This window comes from Varroa destructor, unplaced genomic scaffold, assembly GCF_002443255.2.
Source record: "Varroa destructor unplaced genomic scaffold, Vdes_3.0 BEIS01000002.1, whole genome shotgun sequence".
In the NCBI taxonomy this organism is placed as follows: Eukaryota; Metazoa; Arthropoda; class Arachnida; order Mesostigmata; family Varroidae; genus Varroa; species Varroa destructor.
Window position 1 is genome coordinate 51538659 of NW_019211455.1, and position 11664 is coordinate 51550322.

The following is an 11664-nucleotide window of genomic DNA, read 5'->3' on the forward strand; positions in this document are numbered from 1 at the left end:
TTGTCTGCTACATGTTGTTCATTCTGTATGTATTATCTATGGTGACGAGGCAAATTGCGCCTAGACCGTAATGAAAGGGCTTTCATCGGTGAATCAACATAACTTTGTGAGAATTTTGTGTATACACGCTTGAGCGATTAGCGTCGGGTTGGGTCGAGATGGAGGGAAAAAGAAGAGAACGTTTTGCCAGCCTCCGTATGCTCGGATATACGTTATGTTTAGTGAATAATGCCGACTTGCATAACTTGTAGGGCAAAACACTAACGGCGCTCCCTAACAAGACGCCCAGTATACAGAACGTACCGGCCTAATTTCGAAATAGATAAGCAACAATCAAATAACACGAAGAGAACCGAGAAGATGTTTCAGCCTAAAATCGGGAGCTCTTTCTCAACAAAGTATGGGAAGATTAAGCTGTTCAAACGACCTAATCCTCGCTGGATTCCTTATTCAGGCTACCAGTCTCTACCGGGCTGAATCCAGTTGCGTATCACTGTAGCATTGCGGAGCCGTGTTATAGGAAACAAAATTTTCTATGCTTTTTCTCTATGCGTTTGCCGCAACGTAAAAATCAAACAATCGATAATGATCAATTATAGTGCGCGCAGTCAGCGTCCTCGGAACAGTCGGCTATTCTGTCCTGTTTGCTGTGGATGGATAAAGGATCAGGCAGGAGGCCGCGCTCACCGCGTCCGAATAGACAGATGGGTGTGCCGACACATTTAGTGTGCTAAGACAGTATTAGGGTGGATAAATTAAATAGCAGAGCTTAGTTTTGCTCGAAAGACACCAGCTCGAAACAATGGAATAGTCTGCGACCGGGTAGACGCTAGCAATGACCAATCGGCATAACGTGACGACGTAAGCAAGCCACAGCTGCTCTTGAATTGCTGAACACAAACAGAGGAGAAGAGTATACATGGGAGTTCGCGTCTCTGCTTGTTTACCGTTCTTTTTTCGCGTTTTACAGAAGTGTGTGTTGCCATCTGATTCCTTTCCGAACACATAAGCTGGCTTCCTGTATTGCGTGTTGCACGGTGAACACCCGCCGCTCGTCGTTGTCATACGAAATAGCAGAGCAGAGTATGAGAGAGTCCACGTTGTCGGTAGCAATCTCATTCGCACTACTATTCTGAACGACAGGCACGAACAAAGGAAGGTTAACGAGCGCTGGAGGCGGCAGACAGTCCTAGGATCCTGAGAACCCGTTTTCTTTTCCCCCTTATCTCTTTTCTATCTCGTTCCTTTTTTCATGTCTATTGCGAAGCAGAGCCAGCTTCGTTCCCGAAAAAGCATTGCGTGCTAGCATTCATGAGTTGCAATCTATGTGTGACGCTCGCACGCTTAGGAAGGGCGGACCCTTTTCCATGCAGACTTTATTCGTATTGCTTTTAGGAGGCCCACAACTCCCTTGGCGCCTTCCTGCGGTGGCCGCCACGCCTGTTTGCAAAGACAGAACTCGTTAGATAGTTACACTGCTATAGGTAACAAGTTGCGTACTATGAAAAAGGTGAGCTCATGGCATCAGAGCATGTTACGTACTGCGCGTATAATCCTCAAATAAACATACATCTATCTGCATCACGGCTGTATTGCACAGTACACGCGTGGCCTCCCATTGAACCAGCCAACCAGTAGTGGGTAGTATCATCGTGAACGGAATAGCCACACCACGACAAGGTATCGGCCTCAGTAGCGAAATGGCATTGCGGGTAGGTGAGCCGTCTACTCCGGTATGGACTTCCGGCCAGAACTCCGGAGAAGGGCTGAAGTCGCAACAGCTGCGGGCTTCTTGAGCTCGCGTTAGCAGCATGAAATGAAATTGACTTCAGGAACAGAGGCAATCGCATAAGCAGGAGGGCTTTAGGCCTCGGAACCCTGGTCCTTCTGAAGCATTGCAGACAGGGCGGGTTGCGGGTCATTGGCCGTTGGCGCTTGTTCAGCAGCTGTTACGACCTCCTACAAAGGTGAGGAAATTCTTAAGTAACTAGCTAGCGTGTACTATATACATATTACGGGTTGCACAACTTCAGCACTGGAGCAGTGTTTTCGTCGCAATTGGGCATTCAGGCTGGTTGCAATCGTGCGTGGCAGGATCGTGGTATTCTAAGTAGTTAGAGCTCACGCAACCTCAAATGATCACCGATGGGAACCAAGGTTTGAAAGTTAGAACAGGTAGTTTCCTGCAAAGAGGAAAGGTTCATCATGACACCACGCTGGCTGTGTGTGTTCGTGTTCGTTCTCATTTTTATTATTAGGACAACAACGATAGTAGCATGTATTGAATTGTCGAAAGAGTGTTGACCTGAGTCAAATGAAATTTAAATGTTTCTCATTTTTTGCCAAGCCAACTTTTACTAAGTTCAACAAACGGCCTTCGGCCATCTTTTTCGTTAGATTATAGTCCTATCATTGCAGAAATTCTGCGGTTTGTGGACAAGGAATTGTAGCAAGTGATTCTTGCATCGATTGATTGAAACTAAGTTAGCACTTTTTTAATAGGAAGCTTTTTATAGACTTACAAAAGTGATTCAGCCTTATAGTGCAAGATGCGGGTTATCTGGTGAATACGTTAAAATTTTCCATCTAAATTGCCAAGCGACCAAAGAAATATATGTGATCTGAGGTCGCCATGAGGGCTGGGGAGATGACGCCTGTCCCTCTGTTAACTAGCTCCGACTAATCAGTAGCTTATCGTAATTTCGGTAAGTGGTCTCGACAATAGACGTCCGAATCAATCGTTCTATCGGGCGGCAGCAACTCAAAATGCACAGTTCCTTTCGATCTCCCCGGGCGCGTAGTATCAGCTTTTTTGGGCATCGGTCTGGGCTATGCTACAGAAATTTTGTGGACTAAATCCTTCCCCATATCTGCATCTAATTGTTGCATGTAATCTACTATTCATTATCCGGTGGCGACCACTTTGGAAGTGATTCTAGTTCGTTGCGTCTCTGTCGGATGGAAATACGATCAAGTAAATAATTTTGCGGTCATTTTTTCGGTGCGTAAGCATCAAGCTTTTTTGTAGCTAAATGATTTGAGACTATTCGGTGGCGGATCCCTAATTATCGTTCGCAACATCAGGACGATTCGCGTACCGGTCCTCTTCTAGTTTCACAATAACTTCATCAACTTTCCCCGCAACTTATCGAACATCTAGAATGAAAACGATAGAACCATCATCACTGGACCCTTTCTTACAACGATGCATCTTCACCATAAACTGCGAAAATATCTTCATGGGCCTCGGCAGCATTTGAGCCTTTATTGTAACAAACTGTTTTTGCAGACATCTCACACATCTTTAAAACGCTCTACCTTAAGTCTAAATAAAAATACTCGTATAATCCTACCACATCTACCACTGCCAAATTTCGGCTCCAACGTAGGCCCGTCGCGACTCACATTGTTTCTACAGTGACGAAAAATGCTCAGTACCTTTGACGACTCGATATAATGAGCACGTTTATTAATACTGCTGGGATTGGATGGTTGTTACCATTCGTCACCAATGAATGTGTGTTTAGCAGCGATCGTAGAGCTTAGCTCAGTGTACTTTCGACCTGCTGCTTGGCAGATGTTTTATGTCGCTTTAAACATGAAAATGTTGAAAAAGTTCAAAAGGTCTGTTGGTTCGAGGGAGCCAAAATCACGCAAGAAGCCTAAAAAAGATCCGATCGACAGTGAGCATTCCCCCCTTGTTCAGTTCTGATAAACGTTCGAGCTATTGTAATTTAATTTCTATTGCAGATTGTCGCCATTGCTTTATCAAAACACTCCTCGAACTCATCCAAATTAGTACGATGTAGAGTGTCGATGTAGACAACCAGTTTAGGTTACGATTTGTCCAGCTCAAAAACATTGGACAGTGGCTCATCTGATATAGATCCTAGCTCATACCGTAAACACGAGCCTCCTGTAGCCGCTATCAGGAGTTTATAACTTCTTTTTATAGTATCAGATAAATGCGAGCAGTTTCCTTTCTTTTTTGCTGCGATAAACAACCTGCCTCAACACCACCCGAACACATGGTATATATATTAACCTTAAAAAGGTTTTTACCTTTTTACCGTGTAGCACTCATAAGACATAAATCAAACGTAAATCAGACATAAATCATAGAAATGCTCTAATAATGGCAGTGATACACGTCGGTACAAAAAATAACGTTTGCGCCTTTTGACATGTTATTGTATATATGAAAATGCAATTGTTTTTATGATTATATCCCGCTTTCGGTACGGCGATTCATTTCTTAAGTCTTTTGTAGAGATTTCGCCGTGTGGACAGCGTCATACCCGCCCTATTCGACGCCCAACTATTGGCGTATAGCCACTATAAGTAATCGATAATTGATTATATTGAAAGTTGCCGAGTGACTAGTTCCCCAGACAAACGCGTACTCGTTTCAACTGATGAAACATAGCGTCACGAAAAACTTTCGAGTTACGTAAATCTTTACGGAATTATTGTATTAACAATTGCTCACACAGTTCGATCACCGGAATAAACAATTTCCCAACAGAAACGCACCTCATATAGCGTAGTCGTTCCGCAAAATTGTAGCAGTTAGGGGTATAGCTTTTCTACTCGAGTATTGTGTAATACCTACCCATTACAGGTTGTGACTCCGATTGGACCTCGATGCTATAAAATATCTTTACTTATTACCTTAATGTACAACATCTGTACGCGGGAACATGCACAGGATAGCAGAGACATATTCGAAGGGAGAAACTTTTTCATACGAATGCAAACAGAGACAAATGTATCCTGTTCGTTTTTTGTCTCTTGGATCAGGGCCGTCTGTTGTCACTAAATTTTGAAGCGGTATGTAATATAATTAGTTGGAATGAGCGCGGAAGATGCTAATGAAAACAGTCTGCGTTCTAGAAAAAATACAAAGTGGGTGCTTAACCAAATGCGCAGAGGTACTTTTGCACATGAATCCAAAGATCGAAAATTCTAAAAATTCGTACTGGCGCTCAGCGTCAAGCGTCTTTTCGAATTTTCTTCAAGCCCGGATCGCTATAACATTCATACGTTAGAAAAATAGTAATTTTAAAATAAAATAAGTAACTTGTATTTTTTCTTTCTTAGAATTTGCACGTTGCACCGAACTGAACTTACGAATATTGTATTATTTGTTTTGTTCGATACAAGTTATTGTGAGTTGAAGACCATTGCTTTTCCCTTTATAGCGCCATACAGGCAGGCGCACAAGCTGCTTTTTCGTTTAGCTTCTCTTAGCCACAGATTTGACCATAAACTCGTAATAGTAGACAATTGCTAACTAGGCGGCAGCTATAGAAGCGGCTACGGTTATCTTCATGATATATATAATTCATGCATCTCCAGGCTGTGCAGATATCGGTGCTTTACAGACCTTCCTTTGTGTTCAGTGCTTCCCTGAGGGACACGTGCTTCAGTATCGTCATCTTATCTTCACGTTGCACGCAGGCTCAATTCCTAACATCATTCGAATTTCGTTGTAGATCCTTTCTGATGCGATATAATTTTTTTCAAACCATGTCTTAATATCAAGTACAGCCTAAAAGGCCATTGCTTGTGATACTCACAAGTTATCTTCTGGATAAGTTGTTTGCCAATTATGAAGAATTATATACATATATGTTCTTTACATCTGGTACATGGTCCATTATTTCAGATCGGTTTTGTTAGACTAGTCAAGGTTTTTCTCCAACAGAGTCTCCACATATAGACGAATGGTAACAGAGGCTCCCCAGACGGTGCCGCCACCCTTTACTTCCATGTATACCAATTATCCAAGGAAGTATTTACTATTCATATTTATGTATTTTTGCATGCGAATCTATGCTACTCGGTGACGAGCCCTATCAGGATTTTTCTCATGAGAACTGTTATGCTGCACTATAACTAAAACAGAATTTATAACGAAATCATATAATATATATGAGTAAATCAAGTACTTTTCCATTGAATAGCGTACCTTTGTGTTTTGCACGGGTTAGCAACACGATTATTATGATTTTCGTCAGCTCTTTATGTGTAAAAGCTCGTGAAAACAACGGAAAAATCTGTTCCATCCTAAAATGAGCACAAGAATTTCCCATAGGCCGTAATGTTACCTGGAAGGGGTAATGGCCTTTTTTAAAGCAATACCTTAACGCCACCTGAGAATCCGAACCATCGAAACGTACAGATTTGTCTTGTTACGCGGTTGGCACTTATAAATTATGCTTTTAAAAAAACCGTTCATGCTTTTCTTGCCATGGGGTTTTTAGCGCATTGATATAGGCAGGCTTACCAGAACACAGGGAGTTGGGTGTGTAGGTAGACTGCTAACGTTTTCTTCAGTGGACCTAAAGTCGGTGGCTACCTAGAAGACTATTAATTCCTTATCTTCGGAAAGCTTCACCTAACACTCACTACGGAGGAAGTGCGCTGCTTAGCACTTGCGCCATTATTATCGCGTCACCGATCCACTGTTCCGTGTGATCCACGACTATACAGCTCTGCTCGCTTGACATATAATTGTATGCCAATAACAACATTTTCGGCAGTAAGGCAAATGCTGCACAGTAAAGAGAGCGGCCTTTTTTGACCGCCGGCCTTTGCAATGGGTTAACAGATGCCACAAGATGTGATTGGGCTGATAGGGCTTTACTGGAACACGTCCGTATCGTTTCCCCTTTACAAAAATAGTACCTGTTTAATCATGTCAATACAATTACGTAAAGAATAACATTAAACGTAAAGAGTAAACTAATTACGAAACACAATTGAATGATAAAGGAAAAAAATCCTATCGGATTATTTCCGACGTAATTTTGCCCTAAGCTGATTTAGCCTTCGCATCTCCGTGGAATTATAAAATCTTGAATGATTTTATAATTCCACGGGGACGAAACATAGATAGGCTTACGTGATCGCTCAAGGGTGTATACTTTGAATGCTGAATCATTTGACACTTCGCCATAAATCGACACACACCGAACAAACAAACTTAACTGTCTGGAAAATAGCGGTATATTTCAACATGTCATCGTAGAGTATAGAGCCGATTGCGTCTTCTACTCCACGGCATGTACGTTGGACGATTCGTATGCCTCGACCGCTGCTGAGGATTATGGGGTCGCTGTAGTCAAAGCAAGGGGTTACACCACCACATAGAAGCTTATGGAGAGGTAAAAAGGACAGTGTTGCGGCGGCACGGTCGCCAAATCATGAACATATAGAGAAAAAGGGAGAAAAGCTGCCCATAAAGAACACGATTCAATGGTCCATGATGAGCTGTTGCAGGTCAATTCAATGACAGGTCTCCGTGTGGGATGCAGACGAAACCAAACCATCCAAGAGACAAATAACCTGAGTTTGACTATCTTTTTCATCTCTGCGGACATTTCAGTGTATCTGCTTCTATTCGCAACGATCATAGAATGAGTAGTACGAGGACCTTTGTTGGATACAGAGTTAGTGGCTGGTATTCTCGACAGCAACGAACTAACTGACTTAGCTTAAGACTCTAGAGAAAGATGGCGTTGCTTCCGAATAAACAGACATCTATAGACTCACATTAAAGAAAAATAAAAGCGTATGTGAATTTGGATGCAAACGACAGTTAGAAAAAAAAAAAAAGGGGTCAAAACAATTGAATTTCTCCAAAGCAAAGGTTTCGCTCGACCATCAAATTAAAACGGTTAACTTAACGTGGCTTCAATTTATCATCTCTACATATTATACCTAGCAATAATTGAATCCTCACTAGAAAGGGGACATATTGAAATACTTTTCCTAGAAATATAGCAGGTAAGGACAGACCAGTGAGATTTTGCTCTTATGTTCGTGAGACAGAAATGAATAAAAATGAGTCGTTAGTTACCTCAGGCTAAATAGAGCGGCTAACAACACAAAGCAACAAAAAAATAACTCAGATCTTTTCGGATCGTCTGCAGACCAAATCGAAGAGCCTATGGGTAGAACAAGCTTCCAGCTAGTCATTTTTTATTACAACGGTAAGCAACAGGTTAAAAGTCTGAACGAATACTTAGTGATACCAATCCTAAGGGCCGTTAGGTGTTTGTTCAGCCAGATTTAAATCTTAAATTTTCCAAAACGACCCATAGGGAATTTACTTTGGACTTCACACAGGACGAACAAGATCGAATGTTCAGGGGAATAATTCACTGCCCGAGCGTATCGTTGAATTGGTTGAAGCTAGGTGTCGCAGACACGTTCAGTCTTGAGTAAACGATTAGTACATTGGGCATATTTGCATCCCACAAACACAGAGTCTTCCGCATTGAGGGCATCGATGTTCAAGTGTTCGAGTGTTTTTCTGCAAATTCCCTAGAAATTTCCTAATAATAAATAAGTTTATTTGTCACGGACTTGATAAATCCGGCCACAATCGAAAAATGTATTCTTTCTTTCTGATGAATTCGGCAGTGCCAACGGACACAAAACGAGATAAACTGAAGTGGTACAGCCTGGGCCGACACTTCAATCTTTCTACCCAACAGCCCCGAAACGCACTGATCGTATGGCCTCGAAGCTTCGTTACGAACTGTGTCGCGTTTAGACGCGGTATCTGGAACTGCTAAAGCGAATAAGCCGCTACAAGTTAACGTCTTCCTCATGTTTGGAGAACTTACGCTACCGAAATAGTGAAAATCTGGTTGGACACATTTTTAAGTATTCAACTAAATACGTACTCATCATTGAAGATTTACGTTCTTATGAAAAAAAGAGAATCCGTATATAGTATATAGTTTATATGGTAATTTATTGAGGAACTTCTACAGTGTTAGCAATTGGATCAGCTTCATTGAGTCGAACATACCACGTTCGGAACGTAATGATTAGTAGGCTCTAAAGTGGACACCTTTAAAAAAGAGTGCTCTTACTGTTCTATGTTAGCAGAATAGTTTTAACATGTCCGGAATCGCTGTTACAAGAACTCTCCACTTGATTTTGTGCTTTATTTTAATTTGGAAAACAAAACACACGGCCGTTCTTCTGATTTTCAACAGCTGGCAAACAAGTAGTTGCCACATGCTATGCAAATTCAAATTTCCGCATCTGAAGGAGTAGTTGACAAGACAGATACGTGTCATCGTATAAATGGTTTACCTGATACATTTGTCGGCCACATGAGACGCGCTCATGTTCCACTTGTCAGGCAGAGGTGACTCGACGTGATACACTTTGCAAACCGAGGGTCCTAGGCAGTTTTTGTGCGTTGAAATTAATTTAACGATACGCGTCGCCCTTTCGAGTCAGGCCAGGCCCGGTCGGTTAGTTCCGGTGCGGACACTGGTCCCTAGGAGCTCCGATTAACGATGATTCATCTGTTTCGCCTGAACTCAATCGTCAAAAGTGGAGCTGAAGTACTAGAATCGAGCTGTTAGGAAGGATCGCGGGACTGAGAATAAACGAGCACAGTGCAATAGACTATTGTAGGTAATTGAACAAGTTTTACATTGCTAAATCAGTCAACTTTTTATTAAGTATAGTAAAAGAATTACACGAGAAAGGTAATGGCGTATGATTATTATAAGAAACCTGAATGTTTATCCACTTTACTATCCGTAAGATACGAAGAAGCATTTCCACCGTGCAAGACCACAACATGGTAACGTTAGAGATTTGGCGCGAGTAATTAAAAGGCTAGCAGACGAAACGCAACGATTACGGACGGTAACAGTATTTATTATCTGATTCGTACAGATGGACAACGATCGGTGTCAACGGTGACAACGACGGTGACGCTCACATTGACTCGTTACCCACAGACGACTGCCAAGTGTCAACTTCTTCCTTTTATGAGTGACCTTTACAGCCCCTCCACAAATGTGTAACTCCTACAATGCACTCATCTTCCCACAGTTTTTACAGTGAAAGCTTTTCATACTCTAAAACTCTACGTACTTGCAAATGGCTGCACGAGGCAATGCTACCTCGCTCGAGGTGAATGTTTTTGAGAAAACTTCTAAAAATAGAGCGGCCTATGGGTCAAATCTGCCTGATGCCATAAGACGACCAACTAAACTTCTGTTTGCGAGTAACGCTTGCCTGCGGCGCCTTGCACGAATAGGTCCTTGATCTCCTGATAATAAGAACAATAATAATAATAATAAGGGCCTCGTCTTGTGAAATGGCTCTCGGTCGACTGCAAGCAAGTTACGCACTGAGGAGAACCTATTTTAGGTATAGCAAGGGCCAAAATCGCCGTAATTGAGAAGCTTATTGTATTTGTGCAAAGAGCTCAGAAAGCCTTTTCGAAAAAACAGATGATTTAGTTAGATCATTTCATATTTTTGCTCGCAACCAATCCGCTATCTTGTGCTTTGCATTAACTAGGCGATGTTTACGGTGTATTGGCTTCGATTTAAGGCTTGTTTCTAGCAGACGCGTTATTAATGAGAAAGTATTGTAGCCTTTAGTTAGAATGACTTTAATCTGCTAGGCAATTGCATAGCAACGATGCAGAAGACAGACGCAACGAAAAGTATTTCTATTTTTAGGTTTTGAAAAGGGCTAAGCTTAGGTCCTTAATGAACGGCACGCTTTTATTGGATTACGCGCACGCGAAACTATTTTTTCTATTTTTGTATTAATCGCGGCGGCAGCCCCTAGCAACGGATTTGGCGTTCGGCTCTCGTTCTCCTAGAGAGCGAAGTTTTATCGGAAGAGGTCAGCATGACAATTGCAGTTGTCCCCTATACTACTTATGGTCCTGTTGTGTCTGTCTTTTTCATATAAGTAGCGTTCAGCTAAAATTTTGCTCCTTCCACGTACAACAAACCGACGTAAGGAAGAAACACAGCGTAGTGGAAAAACGGGACTCCTCTGAAAAAAGGCCACTGCTAATTCGGCCCGAAGGCCAAACATGGTTTGCTGCTGTTAACGCAGTTCAGTGTTCAAGTGACATCAGCTGACATCGTTGGAGCGGATAGGGCATGAGAAAAGAATTATGAAACTAATAAACGAGCTAATGGGTCAAGTAAAATTAATTTGACAAATTATTGTCGGCTGGCAGATGGCTGTACCGGGTGAAAAAGCTAAGGGACACGAACATCTTCCTGAACCTGTTATGGTGGGCTTGGCCGCTGGGCCAAATACTAGCGTGCTATTTGGGTAAGTCATCGTAAGTGGAGTCACTTTTACGAAAGCACGATACGGAATATAATGTCTTTGGAGAAAACGCCGCCAGCTAGAGCGACAGACCTATAACGACTGACATAAACGGAAAATTCATAATATAATTTAAAGCATTTTTCTTTATTCGAAGCAGCTCTGCATAGGTTTCATTGGAAAATGTTTCGTCGAGATGACACATACTTATATATATATATATATATATATATATATATATATATATATATATATATATATATAGTGTGTGTAAAAAAAATGTGCATTTTATATACACAAGTGCTATACATGGTATTTGTAAGCGAACTGGAGACAGTTTTTTTTCTGTGAGACGAGGTTTCTGTAGGTCGGCCGAAATAACATTAATGTTTATAATATCATCGGTGATTGCCGGCAGTTTATGGTGGGGAGGTTGCTAGAAAAATCAATTAGTGATTTTATATTCTACACTAAGAGAATTTAAGTAGATATCTTTCGGAAAGCGTAGCATTTCATCTGAAGCTAGTCCACCTAAGACAACGTACG

The 11664-nt window shown here is 41.7% G+C and overlaps 2 protein-coding genes across 6 annotated transcripts in view; one reads left to right on the forward strand and one right to left on the reverse strand.

Annotated features, from left to right (window-relative positions):
- The window catches only part of LOC111245917 (uncharacterized), a 140967-nt gene that overhangs the window by 25969 nt on the left and 103334 nt on the right, over positions 1-11664 (reverse strand). The window lies entirely within an intron of this gene.
- Positions 1-11664, forward strand: part of Ptpmeg (protein tyrosine phosphatase Meg) — a 57528-nt gene that overhangs the window by 21258 nt on the left and 24606 nt on the right. Inside the window, exon 1 of one of the 4 annotated variants that reach the window (XM_086978861.1) lies at positions 11024-11121. The exons of the other annotated variants lie outside the window; for them this stretch is intronic. The gene's annotated coding sequence lies outside the window, so the exon portion shown is untranslated. Of the gene's footprint in view, positions 1-11023; positions 11122-11664 lie in introns of those variants that run through there. 4 annotated transcript variants of the gene reach the window in all.